Below are 23,717 nucleotides of genomic sequence, written 5' to 3' on the forward strand. Positions count from 1 at the left end.
CTATGCTCAAAAATATCCTAAGTTTATTACATAAGTGACTATAAAAATTATAGTAAGAGCCCTGGGAAAATATTTTGTATATAAATGTGGAAATGAATGTTCCTTCTTAAAAAAGAAAAAAAAGAGGGCTTATTAATGCTGATGCAAGTAATAAGGTTAAGAAAATCTATTCATTTTCCAAGACTTCTGCCAATGCTCCTGAATTATGAACAACATGCCAGCTACTTCAGACCTCTCTGTCTTGAAACTGTCACAGATTCATAATAGTTCTCACTGCACCGGCCTGATAATATCTTCTAAGGGATTCATCTGTTTGACTAAGGCACAAATAAACTGGTGGTTGGAAAAGGGCACATTTTAATCAAAGCTGAATGCTCACTCTCTGGGACAGTGACAACAACAAGAACAAGAAAAATGAGTGTAAGTTTCTCCCAGATACCTCAGGAATTTAGCAAACTGCCACTGTCATTCTCATACGCTTTGTTCCCATAACATCCTCAGCCCAGTCCCCTATGGCGACTCTAAGGGCTGCCTTGGGAAAGGTGACAAAATTGGGCAGGGGCTTGTGAGCTCACTTCACGGGCTCTTCGACAGAGCTGCAGGAAGTATTTCCAGCACCCTCCTATAATTCTGTCTTCAGGGTCCACTTGCAGGGCTCTGCTCCTTCTGTGGGTTGCAGCATTTTAACCAGAACACCAAACATCCATCCAGAAGGGGACCCGGGTTCAGCCCCACACCAAAAAGGTTAGAATCTTGCTAGCAGCTGAGCAGATCCAAGATGCAAGTAATAAGATAAAGATTAAAAACACGTCTCTACTTTTCCCATCAAGTTGCCTCTTAGTTCATACAAAACCAACATCAAGCCAGCCTGAAATCCCTCTCATCAAGTGGTTGGTCCCTGGGGCTTTGTCCTGACACTATCCCTGTAATAAGGTCAAGAAGATCACTCCCGGCTCTACCCCTGGATCTACCCTTGGATGTTTTGAAATGGCATTTACAGAAAATACAAACATCTCTCCTACTTCATACAGATTGCCTTGAACTGAAGGGCCACCCTCCCCTTCATGGGTTAAGGATGTGAAGGGTCAGGTGGGGTAAAAGGAACAAAGACCCTTGTTATCCCACAGCATACTCATCACCTCTGGACTGGATACCAGATTTTGTGTTATAGCTGGATACAGCACAACGCTCCTTAAAGCAAGTGATGTCTCAGGCCAACCAACAAGCCAGATCCATAGAGACAAAATCCTAAGTGACATTTTATTTGGACATGGAATCCAAATAAAAGATAAAGTCACAGATGTAAAGACACTGCCAAGTCAAGTCTTACTTATTTACTCACTTGGAAGGTCTAAGATTCTGGAAACTGGAAGCCTAAAAGTATCTATATAAAGTCTTTAAGGAATTGGGTTCTCTCCACCCCAGAAGTTATGGAGTATAAGCCAGTAGGTAAGAGTTTAGGAAGGAAAGGGACATAAAGTCAACAGGAGCTTCTTCTGTTCATAATTGCTTGAATTTACCTTACCTGCTACACCATCCCTTCTTAAAGTCAGCTGTGAACCAACACCATCCATTTGGGAAGTACTCCAGCTTTTTTTTATTTTTATTTTTTAACATCTTTATTGGAGTATAATTGCTTTACAATGGTGTGTTAGTTTCTGCTTTATAACAAAGTGAATCAGCTATACATAAACATATATCCCCATATCTCTTCCCTCTTGCATCTCCCTCCCACCCTCCCTATCCCACCCCTCTAGGTGGTCACAAAGCACTGAGCTGATCTCCCTGTGCTATGCGTCTGCTTCCCACTAGCTATCTATTTTACATCTGGTAGTATATATATATGTCCATGCCACTCTCTCACTTCATCCCAGTTTACCCTTCCCCATCCCTGTGTCCTCAAGTCCATTCTCTACATCTGCATCTTTATTCCTGTCCTGCCCCTAGGTTCTTCAGAACCATTTTTTTTCTTTTTTAGATTCCATATATATGTGTTAGCATACAGTATTTGTTTTTCTCTTTCTGACTTACTTCACTCTGCATGACAGACTCTAGATCCATCCACCTCACTACAAATAACTCAGTTTTGTTTCTTTTTATGGCTGAGTGATATTCCAATGTATATATGTGCCACATCTTCTTTATCCATTCATCTGTCAGTGGACACTTAGGTTGTTTCCATGTTCTGGCTATTGTAAATAGAGCTGCAATGAACATTGTGGTACATGACTCTTTTTTTTTTTTTAATTTTTATTTATTTATTTATTTTTGGCTGTGTTGGGTCTTCGTTTCTGTGCAAGGGCTTTCTCCAGTTGCGGTGAGTGGGGTCCACTCTTCATCGCGGTGCGCGGGCCTCTCACTGTCGTGGCCTCTCCCGTTGCGTGACTCTTTTTGAATTATGGTTTTCTCAGGGTATATGCCCAGTAGTGGGATTGCTGGGTGGTGTGGTAGTTCTATTTTCAGTTTTTTTAAGGAACCTCCATACTGTTCGCCAGAGTAGCTGTATCAATTTACATTACCACCAACAGTGCAAGAGGGTTCCCTTTTCTCCACACCCTCTCCAGCATTTACTGTTTGTAGATTTTTTGATGATGGCCATTCTGACTAGTATGAGGTGATAAATCAATGTAGTTTTTTTTTTTTAGAATATGTTGGGCGTAGGAGTTTATTAATTAATTAATTTATTTTTGCTGTGTTGGGTCTTTGTTTCTGTGTGAGGGCTTTCTCTAGTTGTGGCAAGTGGGGGTCACTCTTCATCGCAGTGCGCAAACCTCTATCATGGCCTCTCTTGCCGTGGAGCACAGGCTCCAGATGCACAGGCTCAGCAGTTGTGGCTCACGGGCCTAGCCGCTCCACGGCATGTGGGATCCTCCCAGACCAGGGCTCGAACCCGTGTCCCCTGCATTAGCAGGAAGACTCTCAACCACTGCGCCACCAGGGAAGCCCAATCATTGTAGTTTTGATTTCCATTTCTCTAATGATTAGTGATGGTGAGCATCCTTTCATGTGTTTGTTGGTAATCTGTATATCTTCTTTGGAGAAATGTCTATTTAGGTCTTCTGCCCATTTTTGGATTGGGTTGTTTGATTTTTGATATTGAGCTACATGAGCTGCTTGTAAATTTTGGAGATTAATCCTTTGTCAGTTGCTTCATTTGCAAATATTTTCTTCCATTCTGAGGGTTGTCTTTTCGTCTTGTTTATGTTTTCCTTTGCTGTGCAAAAGCTTTTAAGTTTCATGAGGTCCCATTTGTTTATTTTTGTTTTTATTTCCCTTTCTCTAGGAGGTGGGTCAAAAAGGATCTTGCTGTGATTTGTGTCATAGAGTGTTCTGCCTACGTTTTCCTCTAAGGGACTCCAGCTTTTAAGTAAATTAACATTTCCCAATGGCTCTTGCTCTGCATCCTAGGAGGTAACAACAACCCACAGAGATTTGTATTTATTGCCATCCAACTTCTACATCTCTCCCCTACATCTCATCATTTCACCAAACATTTTTTTTTAAATCTTTATTGGAGTATAATTGCTTTACATTGTTTTGTTAGTTTCTTCACCAAACATTTTTTTTAACATCTTTATTGGAGTATAATTGCTTTACATTGTTTTGTTAGTTTCTTCACCAAACATTTTAAAGCAGGAAAAACAGCTTGGATATTTGCAAATGCCTTGGCAGATTTGGCAAAGCACTCCAATAAGCATCTGGTAATGTCTGCAGAGAGGATTCTGTGGGTCTCATGCTGTGCAATATGAGTTTGCTGTGCAAACAGGTCTCTCTCTATAAAAGATTCCAAATGATAATAAGGAAAAAGGAGATTCAGCAAAGGAGATTGATAATTGGCTGTAAAGACATCATTGATGGAGGAAAGGAGGAGGCAGAGGAATAGAAGAATGGCAGAGTGTCTTCTGAAAGATAGTCTTCCTTATCAACTTTTTAATTTTAAAAATGATATGACCACTCAAAACATCTGACAGAAAAAAAAATCATCCATAATTGCAAAGCTTAACAAAATCTTCTTGCTGAATTACAATTTTTAGGATTTCACCCTACAGATCTGCTTTTCCACTTAGTCACTATCATTGGGGACATATATTATGCCAGGTCTTACTGTCATTTCTTTGCCTTCCTATGCATCATCTTAATTTTTCCTGACTCACTATCTTCTAAAACTTTCTCTCTTGGCCATTTTCTTCAGACACGGTATGCACCTTTGCTACACACTTGTTTCATGGATTATGCGTCCTCTGATCCAAAGTTATTGAATTCAAAGGGCTCACAAAAAACTGCAAAATGTGCTGTTGCCACTCTTTTTAGAAGGCCCTTGTGTCTTTTTTTTTTCTGCCTTTTCCTGCCTCTATAACTTTCCACTCTGCACAATCCATGACTGATTACTCCTGGAAGAGGAAAATAACTTTTTCTCCCTGGTAGAAGGAAGAGCTATTTTTATTCTTTTAGTGTGAAAGCAATGTGTTTTCTCATTGGCTTCCATTTGTGTCTTCGAAAAGATTCCCCCTCCCTTTGCAGAAATTCAAACCAGTGCTCTAAATCACCCTTTCTGCTTCCTCTTTCAAATACCTTACAGTAATTGTACAGCAAACCAAGAGAACTGTCCACTCCTAAGGTTATAGTTACACTTGTTAGAGGCCTTGACATTGTAGAGTCAAATACTTCTTACCAATACATACAGGTTAAACATGTAATATGGACAAATTTTAAGGAAGTAAGGACTCAACCTTTGGGACCTTCATGTGATACTTGGTTTGAGTCACAATGAATCAAACCATGCACACTGAGATGTACATATAAATCACAGCCCTGTTGCATAAAACATCACTTTTCTTTCTTTAATAAAATTACATCTGACTCTAAGCTCCAGTCATTAGAATGATAAGATCCTTGAGATCAGTTGTTACTGTTTTTTTTGGTTTTTTGGCGGGGGTGGGTGTGGTATTTCCCCACACAAACATGAACTTAGAAGAACCTGTGGGAAACCTAAAAAATAAGGGAAGAATCTGACTCATAGGCCATTGTGGCCACTATACTAATTTCCTACTGCAATGATAACAAAGTACCAAAGCTTAGTGGCTTAACACAAATTTATTATATTACAGTTCTAGAGATCAGAGATCCGGAATGGGTCTCACAGGGACAAAATCAAGGTGTTGTCAGGGCTGCATAGCTTTAGGAGGCTCTAGCAAAGTACCTATTTCCTTGCCTTTTGCACTGCCTAGAGGCTGCCCACATTCCTTGGCTCATGGCCTGCTTCTACCTTCTAAGTCAGCAATTACATCACTTGGACTTTTGCTTCTGTCCTCACATCTCCTCCTCTGCCTTTTCTCCCTTCCTTTTTCCCTGTTAGGACTCTTGCGATCACATTGGGCCCACCCAAATAAATCCAGAACAATCTTCCCATCTCAAGATCCTTAACCACTTCACATCTGTGAAGCCCCTTTTACTATATAAGGTGACATTCACAGATTTCTGGAACTGGGATGTAGGAATCTTTGAGAAATTATTTTTCTGCCTATGAAAGCCACCATTCTCACCTCTATTATGATGCCACTGTCAACACTTACTGTCTCCTGCCTACCAGACACTGCTGTCCTGGGTGCCCAAAGAAGCCCTTCACCATGGTTCTCTCTACTGAAAACAGTCTCAGCCACAGATCCTGCCACTGTCTTCAGCGGCCCACCTTGGTGTCTAGAACCATCCTCCAGCCACTGACCCAGTGAAGCCCTGTATCACACAAGATGTAGATCTCTACCATTCATGGTAATCCCCCAAGCCTCAGTCTCAGTAAAGCTCTGTGTTGGGCAGAGTTGTCCTTCTCCACAACACCCATCACCTTCCTTCTCAAAGGTTCTTCACATCCCCCACGATCGTGGGTGTGGGATTGTCCTCAGATGCTTCACAACCTCTGATTTTGACAGCAAAACAGAAAAATTTTAAATAAATCCCTAAGACAAGGGGCATAAACTCAGACCCACTGAAGGTTATTGTTCTTCTTGAGTGGGGTTAAAAAAAATAATTCCTTTTGCTTTAAATTTACTACAGAAATGAGAAAAAAAAGACATGAATATTTTAATAAAATTTCTTGTCTCATCTGTAAGAATGGGAAATTCCTACGATAAAAGTGAACAAAGAAAAGTATTAGAAATAGGTGTCATTAAGCAACAATATCATATAAAACAGATTTAGCAGAATTTAATTCAGTCCCATTCTGGGAAAATACAAAGAACCCCATTATAACACTGATATGAGAGACAGGAAGAGTCAATCCACAATATAAGAGAGTTTTTCTTTTATATTTAATTATAATTCCAGAGTCATACCTTAAGCAATAGTACTTTTTAATCTATAGGATTTTTTTTTTACATTGGCATTCTACTCCTGTTGAAAATACTACAAAAGAGAGCAAGAACAAAAAAGTTGGAAAAAGGAAGGGAAGTGAACAATTGAACAGATAAAAACTATTTTGTAAACAAGTCTTAGAAAACACAACAATGAACACACCACATCTTTTGAACTGTAGTGTTTCTCTTAGGAATGTAAAAACTAAAATATGTATCAAAAGGGCTGATGGAGCCAGAGAGAGAGAGGAATAAAAGGTTTAACTCTTGGCTATCCAAATGTTCCAGTTCCATTAGAGCAGCTTTATTTGTACTAGTTAAAAACTGGAAATAACCCATACATCTGTCAACAACAGAAAAATAAGAGGAGGCAGGATAAAGATGGCAGCATAGGAGGACCCTGAGCTCACCTCCCTCCACACACACACCAAAACTGCAACTATATATAGAGCAACTCTTACTGAGAACAACCTGAAGACTAGCAGAACAGCTTTTTTACAACAAGGCTGTAAAGAAAGAACGGCACAGAGTCTGGTATGAGAGAAGAAGAAGTGATTTAGTTGGGACCCACATACTAGCAGGTGACCGAGAAGAGTAGGGGGATAGCCTTCCTGGGGAGTGAGGGATTCAAGCCACATTTTAGGCAGCCCAGGCTTGGGGTCTGACACCAGGAAGATGAGCAACCTTAGCAGGTTTTAAAACCAGTGGGGTTTGGCAGAGGGCTGTAAGAAACCAAGACTCCACCCTTGAATAGTGCACACACAGACTAACCTGATGCCAGTCCCAGTACACAGGCAGCAGAATGAAAACTGCCTGGTGGTATGGCCAGCCTGCCAGGACCACTCCAGCATGACTTCACCATTGCCAGTGAGCACACTCATGAACCAAGAAAGGAACAAAGTGAGCTGAGAAGTTTGGCTCCAAGCCCTCAGGCTCTGGCCATGCCCCCAATCAAGGTGGAGACAACCATCACACTTGGTAGAAGCCCAATGCCCTCAAGGATCCTGCTTCAGCCCTTTGGGCCAAAGACCTGCCTCCAGTTGGGCAGCAATTGCCATTGAGCCTAGAAGAAGACCCAGCTCATAACTGGCTCTGGCTCTAGCCCCTCTGACTCCAGCCTTACCTCCCACAAAGGCAGAGACTGTAAGTGCACCTAGAGGAAGACAAAGAATGCGCTCACTTCAGATCAAGCTCTTCCATCAAAGCCACTGGGCACATGCAGACTGCACAGGGATACTCTCACACAAGGAAACACCTTCAAGACTGGGATAGATAATTGTTTCACCTAATTTCATAGAGACAAACGGAGAAAGTTAACAAAATGAGAAAAAAGAAGATTATACTTCAAATAAAAGAACAAGATAAAGCACCAAGGGGAAAAAAAAACTCCTAAAGAAACAGAGGTAAATAATCTACTTGATAAAAAGCTCAAAGCAATAGTAATAAGAATCCTAACTGAACTTGAAAAAAGAATAGACTAACACAGTGAAAACTTCAACAAAGAACTAGAAAATATAAAAATGAACCAGTTATAGCTGAAGAATACAATAACTGAAATGAAGAAAACACCAGAAGGAATTAACAGCAGATTAAGTGATATGGAAGAGTACATAAGTGATCTGGAAGACAAAATAGTGGAAATCACCCAATCAGAACAGTAAAAAGAAAAAAGAGGGCTTCCCTGGTGGCGCAGTGCTTGAGAGTCCGCCTGCCGATGCAGGAGACGCGGGTTCGTGCCCCGTTTCGGGAAGATCCCACATGCCGCGGAGCGGCTGGGCCCGTGAGCCATGGCCACTGAGCCTGCGCGTCCGGAGCCTGTGCTCCGCAAATGGGAGAGGCCACAATAGTGAAAGGCCCGCATAACGCAAGAAAAAAAAAAAAAAAAGTCTAATATTACATTTTACTTTTTTTCCCTTAAAATTGTATGTTTTAATATACTTTCTCCACAGAAAGTGGAGTATATTGACACAACTTCTGACCAGTATAATGTGGCAATGTCTTTCAAAATTATAAAAGAAAAAAAAAAAAAAAAAAAAAAAAAAGAAAAAAGAATTTTTTTAAAGAGGATAGTTTGAGGGATCCCTAGGACAACATCAAGCATACTATTGTATTATAAGAGTTCCAGGGCTTCCCTGGTGGCGCAGTGGTTGAGAGTTCACCTGCCAATGCAGGGGACACGCGTTCGTGCCCCAGTCCGGGAAGATCCCACATGCCATGGAGCAGCTAGGCCCGTGAGCCATGGCCACTGAGCCCGCATGTCCAGAGCCTGTGCTCTGCAAAGGGAGAGGCTACAACAGTGAGAGGCCCGCATAACACAAAAAAAGACAGAGTTCCAGGAGGAGAAGACAGAGAGAAGGGAGTAAAAAATGTATTTGATGAAATTATGGCTGAAAACTTCCCTAACCTGAAGAAGAAAACAGATGTCCAGATACAGGAAGCACAGAAAGTCCCAAACAAGATGAATCCAAAGAGACTCATACCAAGACATATCATAATTAAAATGGCAAAAGTTAAAGAGAGAATTTTAGAGGCAGCAAGAGAAAAACAAAGAGCTACATACAAGGGAACACCCATAAGGCTATCAGCTGATTTTTCAGGAGAATCTGATATTCTCCCCAGCAAGGTTATCATTCAGAATTAAAAAAGAGATAAAGAGTTGTTCAGAAAAGAAAACACCAAAAGAGTTCATCACTACTAAACTGTCCTTACAAGAAATGTTAAAGGGTCTTCTTTAAATGAAAGAAAAAAAAAAGCTATAACAAGAAATAATGAAATACAGGAAGGGGAAAATCCCACTGGTAAAAACATGTAGATCAACAAATTTTAAAAGCTAGTACAAAGATTAAAATACAAAAATTATGAAGTCAACTCTAACTACAATAAATAGTTAAGCAATAGGCATGAAGATGTAAAATATGACATCAGAAACATAAAATATGGTGGGGGAGTAAAAGTAAAAGATGTAGATCTATTGAACTTAAATGACTCTAAGTTTAAAATAAGTACATATAGTTATAGGTCAACATACATGAGCTCCATGGTAACCACAAATCAAAAACCTACAATGGGCGGACCCCAGAGACGAGCACGAGCCGCGGCTAAAAGCTCAGACCCCAGAGACGCAGCCCGCCACTGACAGGTTCCCAGGATCCAGGGACAACCTCCCCCAGAGAATGCACGGCGTGCCTCAGGCTGGTGCAACATCACGCCGGCCTCTGCTGCTGCAGGCTCACCCCGCACTCCATGCCCCTCGCTACCCCCAGCCTGAGAGCACCAGAGCCCCCGACTCAGCGGCTCCTTTAACCCCGTCCTGTCTGACCAAGAAACAGACACCCTCCAGCGACCTACACGCAGAGGCAGGGCCAAATCCAAAGCTGAGCCCCTGTGAGCTGTGAGAACAAAGAAGAGAAAGGGAAATCTCTCCCAGCAGCCTCAGAAGCAGCGGATTAAAGCTCCACAATCAACTTGATGTACCCTGCATCTGTGGAATACATGAATAGACTGCGAGTCATCCGAAATTGAGGAGCCATGTGGGTGAAAGGCTCTTGCTGCTCCAGCCAGGAGTCAGGACTCTGCCTCTGAGGTGGGAGAGCCAACTTCAGGACACTGGTCAACAAGAGACCTCCCAGCTCCACATAATATCAAATGGCGAAAATCTCCGAGAGACCTCCATCTAAACACCAGCACCCAGCTTCACTCAACAACCAGCAAGCTACAGGGCTGGACAGCCTATGCCAGCCATATAGCAAGACAGGAACACAACCCCACCCACTAGCAGAGAGGCTGCCTAAAATCATAATAAGTCCACAGACACCCTAAAACACACCATCAGGCGTGGACCTGCCCACTAGAGAGACAAGATCTAGCCTCATACACCACAACACAGGCACTAGTCCCCTCCACCAGGAAGCCTACACAACCCACTGAACCAACCTTAGCCACTGGAGACAGACATCAAAAACAACGGGAACTACGAACCTGCAGCCTGCGAAAAGGTGAACCCAAACACAGTAAGATAAGCAAAATGAGAAGACAGAAAAACACAAAGCAGATGAAGGAGCAAGATAAAAACCCACCAGACCGCGGGCTTCCCTGGTGGCGCAGTGGTTGACAGTCCAACTGCTGATGCAGGGGACACGGGTTCGTGCCCCGGTCTGGGAAGACCCCACATGCCGCGGAGCGGCTGGGCCCATGAGCTATGGCCGCTGAGCCTGCGCGTCCGGAGCCTGTTGTTCCACAATAGGAGAGGCCACAACAGTGAGAGGCCCGCATACCGCAAAAAAAAAAAAAAAAAAAGAACAACACAATAAATGAAATGAAAAATACTCTAGATGGGATCAATAGCAGAATAAATGAGGCAGAAGAACGGATAAGTGACCTGGAAGATAAAATAGTGGAAATAACTACTGCAGAGCAGAATAAAGAAAAAAGAATGAAAAGAACTGAGGACAGTCTCAGAGACCTCTGGGACAACATTAAACGCACCAACATTCGAATTATAGGGGTTCCAGAAGAAGAAGAGAAAAAGAAAGGGACTGAGAAAATATTTGAAGAGATTATAGTTGAAAACTTCCCTAATATGGGAAAGGAAATCGTTAATCAAGTCCAGGAAGCACAGAGAGTCCCATACAGGATAAATTCAAGGAGAAATACGCCAAGACACATATTAATCAAACTGTCAAAAACTAAATACAAAGAAAGCATATTAAAAGCAGCAAGGGAAAAACAACAAATAACACACAAGGGAATCCCCATAAGGTTAACAGCTGATCTCTCAGCAGAAACTCTACAAGCCAGAAGGGAGTGGCAGGACATACTGAAAGTGATGAAGGAGAAAAACCTGCAACCAAGATTACTCTACCCAGCAAGGATCTCATTCAGATTTGATGGAGAAATTAAAACCTTTACAGACAAGCAAAAGCTGAGAGAGTTCAGCACCACCAAACCAGCTTTACAACAAATGCTAAAGGAACTTCTCTAGACAAAAACACAAGAGAAGGAAAAGTCCTATAATAACGAACCCAAAACAATTTAGAAAATGGGAATAGGAACATACATATCGATAATTACCTTAAATGTAAATGGACTAAATGCTCCCACCAAAAGACACAGATTGGCTGAATGGATACAAAAACAAGACCCATATATATGCTGTCTACAAGAGACCCACTTCAGACCTAGAGACACATACAGACTGAAAGTAAGGGGATGGAAAAAGATATTCCATGCAAATGGAAACCAAAAGAAAGCTGGAGTAGCAATTCTCATATCAGACAAAATAGACTTTAAAATAAGGACTATCAGAAGAGACAAAGAAGGACACTACATAATGATTAAGGGATCGATCCAAGAAGAAGATATAACAATTGTAAATATTTATGCACCCAACATAGGAGCACCTCAATACATAAGGCAAAAACTAGCAGCCATAAAAGGGGAAATCGACAGTAACACATTCATAGTAGGGGACTTCAACACCCCACTTTCACCAATGGACAGATCATCCAAAATGAAAATAAATAAGGAAACACAAGCTTTAAATGATACATTAAACAGGATGGACTTAATTGATATTTATAGGACACTCCATCCAAAAACAACAGAATACACATTTTTCTCAAGTGCTCATGGAACATTCTCCAGGATAGATCATATCTTGGGTCACAAATCAAGCCTTGGTAAATTTAAGAAAATTGAAATTATATCAAGTATCTTTTCCGACCACAACGCCATGAGATTAGATATCAATTATAGGAAAAGAGCAGTAAAAAATACAAACACATGGAGGCTAAACAATACACTACTTAGTAACGAAGTGATCACTGAAGAAATCAAAGAGGAAATTAAAAAATACCTAGAAACAAATGACAATGGAGATACAACGACCCAAAACCTATGGGATGCAGCAAAAGCAGTTCTAAGAGGGAAGTTTATAGCAATACAAGCCCACCTTAAGAAGCAGGAAACATCTCGAATAAACAACCTAACCTTGCACCTCAAGCAATTAGAGAAAGAAGAACAAAAAAACCCCAGAGTTAGCAGAAGGAAAGAAATCATAAAAATCAGATCAGAAATAAATGAAAAAGAAATGAAGGAAACAATAGCAAAGATCAATAAAACTAAAAGCTGGTTCTTTGAGAAGATTAACAAAATTGATAAACCATTAGCCAGACTCATCAAGAAAATAAGGGAGAAGACTCAAATCAATAGAATCAGAAATGAAAAAGGAGAAGTAACAACTGACACTGCAGAAATACAAAAAATCATGAGGGATTACTACAAGCAACTCTATGCCAATAAAATGGACAATCTGGAAGAAATGGACAAATTCTTAGAAATGCACAAACTGCCAAGACTGAATCAGGAAGAAATAGAAAATATGAACAGACCAATCACAAACACTGAAATTGAAACTGTGATTAAAAATCTTCCAACAAACAAAAGCCCAGGACCAGATGGCTTCACAGGCGAATTCTATCAAACATTTAGAGAAGAGCTAACACCTATTCTTCTCAAACTCTTCCAAAATATAGCAGAGGGAGGAACACTCCCAAACTCATTCTACGAGGCCACCATCACCTTGATACCAAAACCAGACAAGGATGTCACAAAGAAAGAAAACTACAGGCCAATATCACTGATGAACATAGATGCAAAAATCCTCAACAAAATACTAGCAAACAGAATCCAACAGCACATTAAAAGGATCATACACCATGATCAAGTGGGGTTTATTCCAGGAATGCAAGGATTCTTCAATATACGCAAATCTATCAATGTGATTAACCATATTAACAAATTGAAGGAGAAAAACCATATGATCATCTCAATAGATGCAGAGAAAGCTTTTGACAAAATTCAACACCCATTTATGATAAAAACCCTGCAGAAAGTAGGTGTAGAGGGAACTTTCCTCAATATAATAAAGGCCGTATATGACAAGCCCACAGCCAACATCATCCTCAATGGCGAAAAACTGAAAGCATTTCCACTAAGGTCAGGAACAAGACAAGGTTGCCCACTCTCACCACTCTTATTCAACATAGTTTTGGAAGTTTTAGCCACAGCAATCAGAGAAGAAAAGGAAATAAAAGGAATCCAAATCGGAAAAGAAGAAGTAAAGCTGTCACTGTTTGCAGATGACATGATACTATACATAGAGAATCCTAAAGATGCTACCAGAAAACTACTAGAGCTAATCAATGAATTTGGTAAAGTAGCAGGATACAAAATTAATGCACAGAAATCTCTGGCATTCCTATATACTAATGATGAAAAATCTGAAAGTGAAATCAAGAAAACACTCCCATTTACCATTGCAACAAAAAGAATAAAATATCTAGGAATAAACCTACCTAAGGAGACAAAAGACCTGTATGCAGAAAATTATAAGACACTGATGAAAGAAATTAAAGATGATACAAACAGATGGAGAGATATACCATGTTCTTGGATTGGAAGAATCAACATTGTGAAAATGACTCTACTTCCCAAAGCAATCTATAGATTCAATGCAATCCCTATCAAACTACCACTGGCATTTTTCACAGAACTAGAACAAAAAATTTCACAATTTGTATGGAAACACAAAAGACCCCGAATAGCCAAAGCAATCTTGAGAACAAAAAATGGAGCTGGAGGAATCAGGCTGCCTGACTTCAGACTATACTACAAAGCTACAGTAATCAAGACAGTATGGTACTGGCACAAAAACAGAAAGATAGATCAATGGAATAGGATAGAAAGCCCAGAGATAAACCCATGCACATATGGTCACCTTATCTTTGATAAAGGTGGCAGGAATATACAGTGGAGAAAGGACAGCCTCTTCAATAAGTGGTGCTGGGAAAATTGGATAGGTACATGTAAAAGTATGAGATTAGATCACTCCCTAACACCATACACAAAAATAAGCTCAAAATGGATTAAAGACCTAAATGTAAGGCCAGAAACTATCAAACTCTTAGAGGAAAACATAGGCAGAACACTCTATGACATAAATCACAGCAAGATCCTTCTTGACCCATCTCCTAGAGTAATGGAGATAAAAACAAAAATAAACAAATGGGACCTAATGAAACTTCAAAGCTTTTGCACAGCAAAGGAAACCATAAACAAGACCAAAAGACAGCCCTCAGAATGGGAGAAAATATTTGCAAATGAATCAACTGACAAAGGATTAATCTCTAAAATTTACAGGCAGCTCATGCAGCTCAATAACAAAAAAATAAACAACCCAATCCAAAAATGGGCAGAAGACCTAAATAGACATTTCTCCAAAGAAGATATACAGACTGCCAACAAACACATGAAAGAATGCTCAACATCATTAATCATTAGAGAAATGCAAATCAAAACTACAATGAGATATCATCTCACACCAGTCAGAATGGCCATCATCAAAAAATCTAGAAACAATAAATGCTGGAGAGGGTGTGGAGAAAAGGGAACACTCTTGCACTGCTGGTGGGAATGTGAATTGGTTCAGCCACTATGGAGAACAGTATGGAGGTTCCTTAAAAAACTACAAATAGAACTACCATATGACCCAGCAATCCCACTACTAGGTATATACCCTGAGGAAACCAGAATTCAGAAAGAGTCATGTACCAAAATGTTCATTGCAGCTCTATTTACAATAGCCCGGAGATGGAAACAACCTAAGTGCCCGTCGTCGGATGAATGGATAAAGAAGATGTGGCACATATATACAATGGAATATTACTCAGCCATAAAAAGAAACGAAATTGAGCTATTTGTAATGAGGTGGATAGATCTAGAGTCTGTCATACAGAGTGAAGTAAGTCAGAAAGAGAAGGACAACACATATATGTATATGTGTATATATATATATACACATATATGTGTATGCTAACACATATATATGGAATTTAAGGAAAAAAAAATGTTATGAAGAACCTAGGGGTAAAACAGGAATAAAGACCCAGACTACTGGAGAACGGACTTGTGGATACGGGGAGAGGGAAGGGTGAGCTGTGATAGGGCGAGAGAGAGACATGGACATATATATACTAACAAATGTAAGGCAGATAGCCAGTGGGAAGCAGCCGCATGGCACAGGGATACTGGCTCGGTGCTTTGTGACTGCCTGGAGGGGTGGGATAGGGAGGGTGGGAGTGAGGGAGACGCAAGAAGGAAGAGATATGGGAACATATGTGTATGTATAACTGATTCACTTTGTTATAAAGCAGAAACTAACACACCATTGTAAAGCAATTATACCGCAATAAAGATGTTAAAAAAAAAACCTACAATGGACACACAAAAAGAGAAAGGAACTCAAACATAACAATAAAGAAAACCATCAAATCACAAGGAAAGAGAATAAAAGAAGAAAAGAACAGAGAAGAACTACAAAAACAATATATACTACCAAACGTAAAATAGCTAGTGGGAAGTAGCCACATAGCACAGAGAGATCAGCTAGGTGGCTTGTGACCACCTAGAGGGGTGGGATAGGGAGGGTGGGAGTGAGGGAGACGCAAGAAGGAAGAGATATGGGAACATATGTATATGTATAACTGATTCCCTTTGTTATAAAGCAGAAACTAACACACCATTGTAAAGCAATTATACTCCAATAAAGATGTTAAAAAAATCAGAAAACAAGTAACAAAATGGCAATAAGTACATAACTATAAATAATCTCTTTAAATGTAAACAGAGTAATCAATCCAATCAAAAGGTATAGGGTGTCTGGATAAAGAAAAAAAACCCCATATGTATACTGCCTACAAGAGACTACTTCAGATCTAGAGACACACAGAGACTGAAAGTGAAGGTATGGAAAAAGATATTCCATGCAAATGGAAACAAAAAGAAAGCAATACTCATATCAGACAAAGTAGACTTTAAAGCAAAGTCTAATAAAAGACAAAGGGCATTGCATAATGATAAATGGGTCAACCCAAGAAAAGGATATAACAGTATGAAACTATAAATCAATTACAGGAAGAAAAATGGAAAAAACACAAACATGAGAGACTAAACAACATGCTACTAAAATACAAATGGATCAATGATGAAATCAAAAAGAAAATCAGAAACACACAACTTTCTAAAATCTATGGGACATAGCAAAAGCAGTTCTAAGAGGAAAGTTTATAGAGATCCAGGCCTACATCAAGAAACAAGAAAAATCTCAAACAAACAACCTAACTTACCATTTAAAGAACTTAGAAAAAGAACAAACAAAGCCCAAAGTCAACAGAAGGAAGAAGATAATGAAGATTAAAGTGGAAATAAATAAAATAAACACCAAAGAAGAAAAGATCAATGAAACCAAGAGCCAGTTTTTTGAAAAGATAAACAAAATTGATAAGTCTTTAGCCAGGTTCAGTAAGAAGAAAAAGGAGAGAGCACCCAAATAAACAAAACTTGTAATGAAAGAGGAAAAGTTCAATTGATAGCAAGGAAACACAAAATATCATAAGAGAATAATACAAACAGTTATACACCAACAATTAGGACAATCTAGAAGAAATGGATAAATTCATAGACACATACAATATTCCAAGACTGAATCAGGAAGAAACAGATCATCTGAACAGATCAATTACTAATATTGAAATTGAATCAATAATCAAAAAAACTCTCAACAAACAAAAGTCCAGGACCAGACAACTCCACAGGGGAATCCTAGCAAACATTTAAAGAAGACTTAATATCTATTCTACTTAAACTATCCCAAAAAAATTAAGAGGAGGGAAGAATCCCAAACTCATTCTACCAGGTAAGCAATATTCTGATAACAAAACCAGAGAAAGACACTACCAAGAAAACCCCCAAATTACAGGCCAACATCTTTAATAAACATAGATGCGAACATTCTCAGCAAAATATTAGCAAACTGAATTCAACAATAAAAAGGATCATACACTATGATCATGTGGGACTTATTCCAGGGTTGCAAGGACAGTCCAATATGCACAGATCAATCAATGTGATACACCACATTAACAAAACACAGGATAAGTATCACATGATCATCTCAATAGATGCAAAAGAGTGTTGGACAAAATTCAACAACCATTTATCATAAAAACTCTCATCAAAGTTGGTATAGGGGTAAGATATCTCAATATAATAAAGGCCATATATGAAAAGTTCATGGCTAACATCATACCCAGCAGTAAAAAAAAAAAACAGAAAAAATTTCCTCTAAAATCAGGAACAAGACAAGGATACCCACTCTTATCATTTCTATTTAACATAGTATTGGAAGTCCTTGCCACAGCAATTAGACAAGAAAAAGAAATAAAAGCCATCCAAATTGGAAGGGGAGAAGTAAAACTGTCACTATTTGCAGATGACATGACAGTATATATAGAAAATACTAAAGGATCCACCAAAAAACTATTAGAACTAATAAATGAATTCAATAAAATAGCAGGATACAAGATTAATATAAAGAAATCCTTTGCTTTTCCAGATACTAACAACAGAGTATAAGAAAGAGAAAATAAGAAAACAATCCCATTTACAATCACATCAAAAAATAAAATAAAATACCTGGGAATAAATTTAACCCAGCAGGTGAAAGACATATACTCTATAAATTATAAAACACTGATGAAGGAAAATGAAGATGATAGAGATAAATGGAAAGATACTCTGTGTTCATGGATTGGAAGAAAATTGTTAGAATTTCCATACTATCCAAAGTAATCTACAGATTTAATGCAAATCCTATCAAAATATCATGATATTTTTCACAGAACTAGAACAAATAATCCTAAAATTTATATGGAACCACAAAATACTCCAAATAGCCAAAGCAATCTTGAGAAAGAAGAACAAAGCTGGAGGTATCAGCTTTCTGACTTCAGACTATACTATAAAGCTACAGTAATCAAATCACAATAGTACTGGCACAAAAACAGACACATAGATCAATGGAACGGAATAGAGAGCCCAGAAATAAACTCACACACATATGGTCAATATACTGCAAAGGAGGCAAGAATATACAATGAGGAAAAGACAGTCTCTTCAATAAATGGTGCTGGGAATACTGGACAGCTACATGTAAAAGAATGAGATTAGAACATTTTCTTATACCATATACAAAAATAAACTCAAAATGGATTAAAGACCAAAATGTAAGACCTTCTCCAGAAGAAAATATAGGCAGTACACTCTTTGACAAAGGTCTTAGCAATACCTTTTTTGGATCTCTTTCCTCAGTTTTTGCAGAATGAAGGAAACCATCAACAACAAAAAAGGTAACCTACTGAATGGGAAAATATATTTGCAAATGATATGCCTGGTAAGGGGTTAATATTCAAAATATATAAAGAACTCATAAACACAACATCAAAAAAAAAAAAAAAACTTGACTTAAAAATGGGCAGAGAACCTGAATAGGCATTTTGCCAAAGAAGACATAAAGATGGATAACAGGCACATGAAAAGATGCTCAGCATTACTAATCATCAAGGAAATGCAAATCAAAACCATGATGAGAATCACCTCATACCTGTCAAAATGGCTATCAATAAAAAGACCACAAATAGCAAGTGTTGGCAAGGATGTGTAGAAAAGGGAACCCTTGTACACTGTTTGTGGGAACATAAATTGGTACAGCCACTGTGGAAAACAGTATGGACGTTCCTCAAAAAATTAAAAATAGAACTACCATATGATCCAGCAATTCTGCTTGGGTATATATGCAAAAAAAATAAAAACACTAATTTGAAAGATATATGAACCCCAATATTCATAGCAGCATTATTTACAAGGCCAAGCTATGGAAGTAACCTAAGTGTGCATCAATAGATGAATGGAAAAAGAAGATGTGATATATATATATATATATATATATATATATATATATATGGAATATTACTCAGCCATAAAAAGAATGAAATTTTGCCATTAGCAATAACATGGATGGGCCTGGAGGGTATTATGCTTAATGAAATAAGTCAGAGAAAGACAAATACCATATGTTTTCACTTGTATGTGGAATCTAAAATAAAAATGTTTTTATTAAACAAATATAATAAAACAGAAACAGACTCACAGAGATGGAGAACTAGTTGTTACCAGTGAGGAGAAGAGTGGGGAGGGGCAAGAAGGGGAATTAAGAGAAACAAACTACTAGGCATAAAATAACTAAGATATAAAGATGTAATATACAGCACAGGGTATATATCCAATATTTTAGGAGGTATTGCTTTAAAATATATTAATGTCCAATCAGTATCTCTTCATTACTCCTCTTTTGCAATTTTCTTCAAATTTATGGTACGAGCATAAGCCCCCACATAACTAATTTTCCATGTTGATAAAAATTTTTCCCATTTTTTTTATGTTTGATCATTTCCATGGGAATATTTTTTAACATCTTTATTGGAGTATAATTGTTTTACAATGGTGTGTTAGTTTCTGCCTTATAACAAAGTGAATCAGTTATACATATACATGTATCTCCATATCTCTTCCCTCTTGCATCTCCCTCCTTCCCACCCTCCCTATCCCACCCCTCTAGGTGGTCACAAAGCACTGAGCTGATCTCCCTGTGCTATGCGTCTGCTTCCCACTAGCTATCTATTTTATATCTGGTAGTATATATATATGTCCATGCCACTCTCTCACTTCATCCCAGCTTACCCTTCCCCATCCCCGAGTCCTCAAGTCCATTCTTTAGTAGGTCTGTGTCTTTATTCCCGTCTTGCCTCTAGGTTCTTCATGAGCTTTTTATTTTTACTTTTTTTTTAGATTCCATATACATGTTACAAAAAATTTCACAATTTTTATGGAAACACAAAAGACCCCGAATAGCCAAAGAAATCTTGAGAAAGAAAAACGGAGCTGGAGGAATCAGGGTCCATGGGAATTTGACAGAAGTGGTGTTAAAAGTGAGCTCTTGATTGTATAGTTCAGTTATTTGATTCTGAACACAATATTTAACACAATTTTGTTTATTTCTAACTTAATTCAGTATTTTTTTTATTAAAGTATAGTTGAGTCACAATGCTGTGTTAGTTTCAGGTATACAGCAATGTGAATATATGTATATAGATATAGATATAGATATAGATATAGATATAGATATAGATATAGATATATTCTTTTTCATATTCTTTTCCCTTATAGGTTATTCAAAATATTGAGTATTTCCCTGTGCTGTACAGTAGGTCCTCATTATTTATCTATTTTATATATAGTAGTGTATATATGTTAATCCCAAACTCCTAATTTATCCTTTCCTCCCCTTTCCCCTTTAGTAACCATAAGTTTTCTATGTCTGTGGGTTTATTTCTGTTTTGTAAATAACTCCATTTGTATCATTTTTTTTAGATTCCATATATAAGCGATATATTAAATGATAATCCAGTACTTTTAACTTCCAAAAGATTTTTTCCAGTTGGTCATCTCTTGCCTTCCAATTTGCAGATGAACCTATCATTTAAAAATGAATTATTTCTGCTTCTTCATCATAAAATATTCCAATTTATGAAATTACATGAAACTATAGTAGTTTGTTCCTGTCTTTTTGCTAGTCTACCTGAAATTGATTACTCTTTCATAAAACTACAGAATAATTCCCTCAAATTCTAATTAATCCAGCTGGTATTATTGAATTATTGAATTCAATACATATATTAATTTGGGAAGCATGAGCTCCTTCCCTATATTGACTTTTCCAATCCATTAATATGGTACATCTTTTATTTTGCCTTCCTCCAGGAATCCTGTCCGTTTTTTATTTAGTTTAATCTTATTTTATAGTTTTATTCTTGTGAGTATCTATCTGTTCCCTTTTACCTTAGGAATGCGTCCTAAGGTAAAGGCGAACACACCCAGACCTTCATAAAGCAGCAACTTGGAACATTTACATAGGGTGGCCATTCATCCTGATTTGTCTGAGACTGTCTGTCCCAGGGTAATAATTAATAGTACTCCCTTTCACTCTTGGAAGTGTCCTGATTTGGACAGCAAATTATATGGTCATCCTTAGGTTTTTGCCAAGAAGGACTTCTAAATCCACATTTCATTTTTATAGCTATAGTTAAAAGAGGGATCTCAATTTTCAACTGTGTTTGAATAGCAGGTTAATCAATCCAGGTGTGTAGTGTGACTACAGACTAAGGATTTATTGCTCTAGTTTAAAAACTATATAAGAAGATATAGGCCACTGAAAGAGGACGAAAGCAATAGAAATTACTGCAGTCAGAACAAAGAATTACTAGCAAAAAATGAGTAAATGAAAACGAAACAAGAGAACAAGGAAGCAAGTTATAAGCCAGATATGACTTTAACAAGCCTCAAATATGCTTATTTTATCTGTTAGTCCCAAATCTGTTAGCCCTAAATCTCATTCTTTTCTATTAACACATGACTCCCAGATACCAGCAAAATATCACTCACACAGGTATTTTGGGGAATCCCACATGGTGTCTCATCTGAGCTCACAATCAGTCCTACTTGCTTTGATCTGCTCCAGGACAAAAGCCTGCTCTGGGCTACTTGGAGACTGCTTTCCTGCCACTATCAGCCATGTGTACCCACTTGACAACATTCATATTCCTCACAAAAGCACTATCTCCCAATAAGGCTGCAAACACCAACTCCCCAGTGTTGCTGTACCCTCCAGATTCCTCAATGTGCCCAAGATACATTTTGAGGCAACAAATGTGAGAAAAATATTCCTTTTAATATACTTCTTTTGACAAATGTTTATTGTGGTAGCCCTGTGCTGATCACTAGGGCTATGATGGTGTGCAAAAATGGACATGGTAACTTTACAAAGAGCTTACAGTTTGGTGAGAAGAATCTCTAACACTTATCGATGTTTATAGTGTGAAAGGAACTATGCTAAATATTTTATTTGTGTTTTCCCTTTTATTATCACACAACTAGGAGGTAGGCATTTTTATTATCACCATTTCGTAGGATATTGCAGTAGGCTGAATAATGGCTACCCAAATTTTCAGGTCCTAATTTCTGGAACCTGTAATTGATATTTTATAAAAGAAAACAGACTTTGCAGATGTGATTAAGTCAAGGATCCTGCTGTGGGGAGATTATCCTAGATTTTCTAGGTGGGCCCTAAATCCAATCATAAGTGTCTTTTATAAGTGGAAGGTAGAGGGAGATTTCATACACCAGAGAGAGAAAGAGAAGGGGTTGGGAGGGGGTAGGGAGAGAAAGGGATGTAAAAAGAGGCAGAGCTTGGAATGATGCAGCCATGAGCCAAGGAACTCTGAAAAATGCCACCAACCACCAGAATCTAAAACAGGCAAAGGACAAGTTCTCCCCCAGAGCCTCCTAAAGGGAGCATGCCCCTACTGACATCTTGATTTTGGAATTCTGGCCTCTAGAACTGAGATAATAAACTTCTGTTGCTTACTGAGTTTGTGGTAATTTGCCACGGCAGCTACAGAAAACTAATAGAGGTGGGAAACTGAGGCTTAGGGAAGTAATTAGTCTAAGGTCACGAAGCTAGACATTTGGAGAGCAAGGGTTTAAAGTCAAGGAAATGTCTCCAGGGCTCTTTCTTAACTACTAGGCTAAGGCACTCTGCCAACATACCTTCTGGGCACCATGTCCGCGATGTCTGTGTCCCAGAATCTTAAAGAATGTTTCTTAAAAATAGCCTATTCTGGCAGCCCTTTTCTTTATATAGTTCTGGTAGAAATATTGGGGGCTGGGTTGATAGATAGGGACAAATCCCTTCAATACTCTCCATGCTTCTTCTCTTCCATTACCTTTGTGCCCTTCTGCTTCTGTCTTCTCTCCTTCCACCAAAAGAAAATCCTCGTGAAAACAGACTTGTAAATCAACATCTAGTGGGCTTGGCAGCAGTCCCACAATTAGAAGAATGAGTTCAAATAATAATGCCTTAACTTTACATTATCTGTCAAAAATTATCTCTAAGATAATCAATAAACCCCCTAGATAGATAAATATCAGCTAAAAAAGCAAAATGGAAGACAAGTAATAGGAATATTCTCAAGGTAAACTAAGCTAATCTCTGGATTCTTTCCTTACTAATATATTTTACATGTTTATGTATATCCAGTATATGCAAGATCTTGCTTGTGATGCAATTATTCTGGTACTTCCATCTACACTTTCCAACTTAGTGAACTAATCATTTCTTCAAAGAACATCACTGAAATATGCCTCATGCAGAAACATTTCTAGGGAAACTTTGCACAACGGAGAGTCACTTTTTTTGTTGTTGTTAACAGAACTGATATGAGGTGTCTCCAGAGCAAGAGATTCAATTCTGTGAAACATTAGGAAAACAAGAAATAGTTCTATGTTTCAGAATATGAAGCAAAGGGGTTCATTTTACTTCATCTTGGGCTTTGAGCTCAACAGACCTGTCTGATTGCC

The 23,717-nt window shown here is 38.4% G+C and overlaps 1 pseudogene; it reads right to left on the reverse strand.

Annotated features, from left to right (window-relative positions):
• The window catches only part of LOC103089469 (40S ribosomal protein S12 pseudogene), a 174,998-nt pseudogene extending 152,077 nt beyond the window's left edge, over positions 1–22,921 (reverse strand).
• Positions 22,922–23,717: the final 796 nt, after the last annotated feature.

The sequence above is a fragment of the Lipotes vexillifer genome, unplaced genomic scaffold, assembly GCF_000442215.2.
Source record: "Lipotes vexillifer unplaced genomic scaffold, Lipotes_vexillifer_v1.1 scaffold563, whole genome shotgun sequence".
Classification (NCBI taxonomy): Eukaryota; Metazoa; Chordata; class Mammalia; order Artiodactyla; family Lipotidae; genus Lipotes; species Lipotes vexillifer.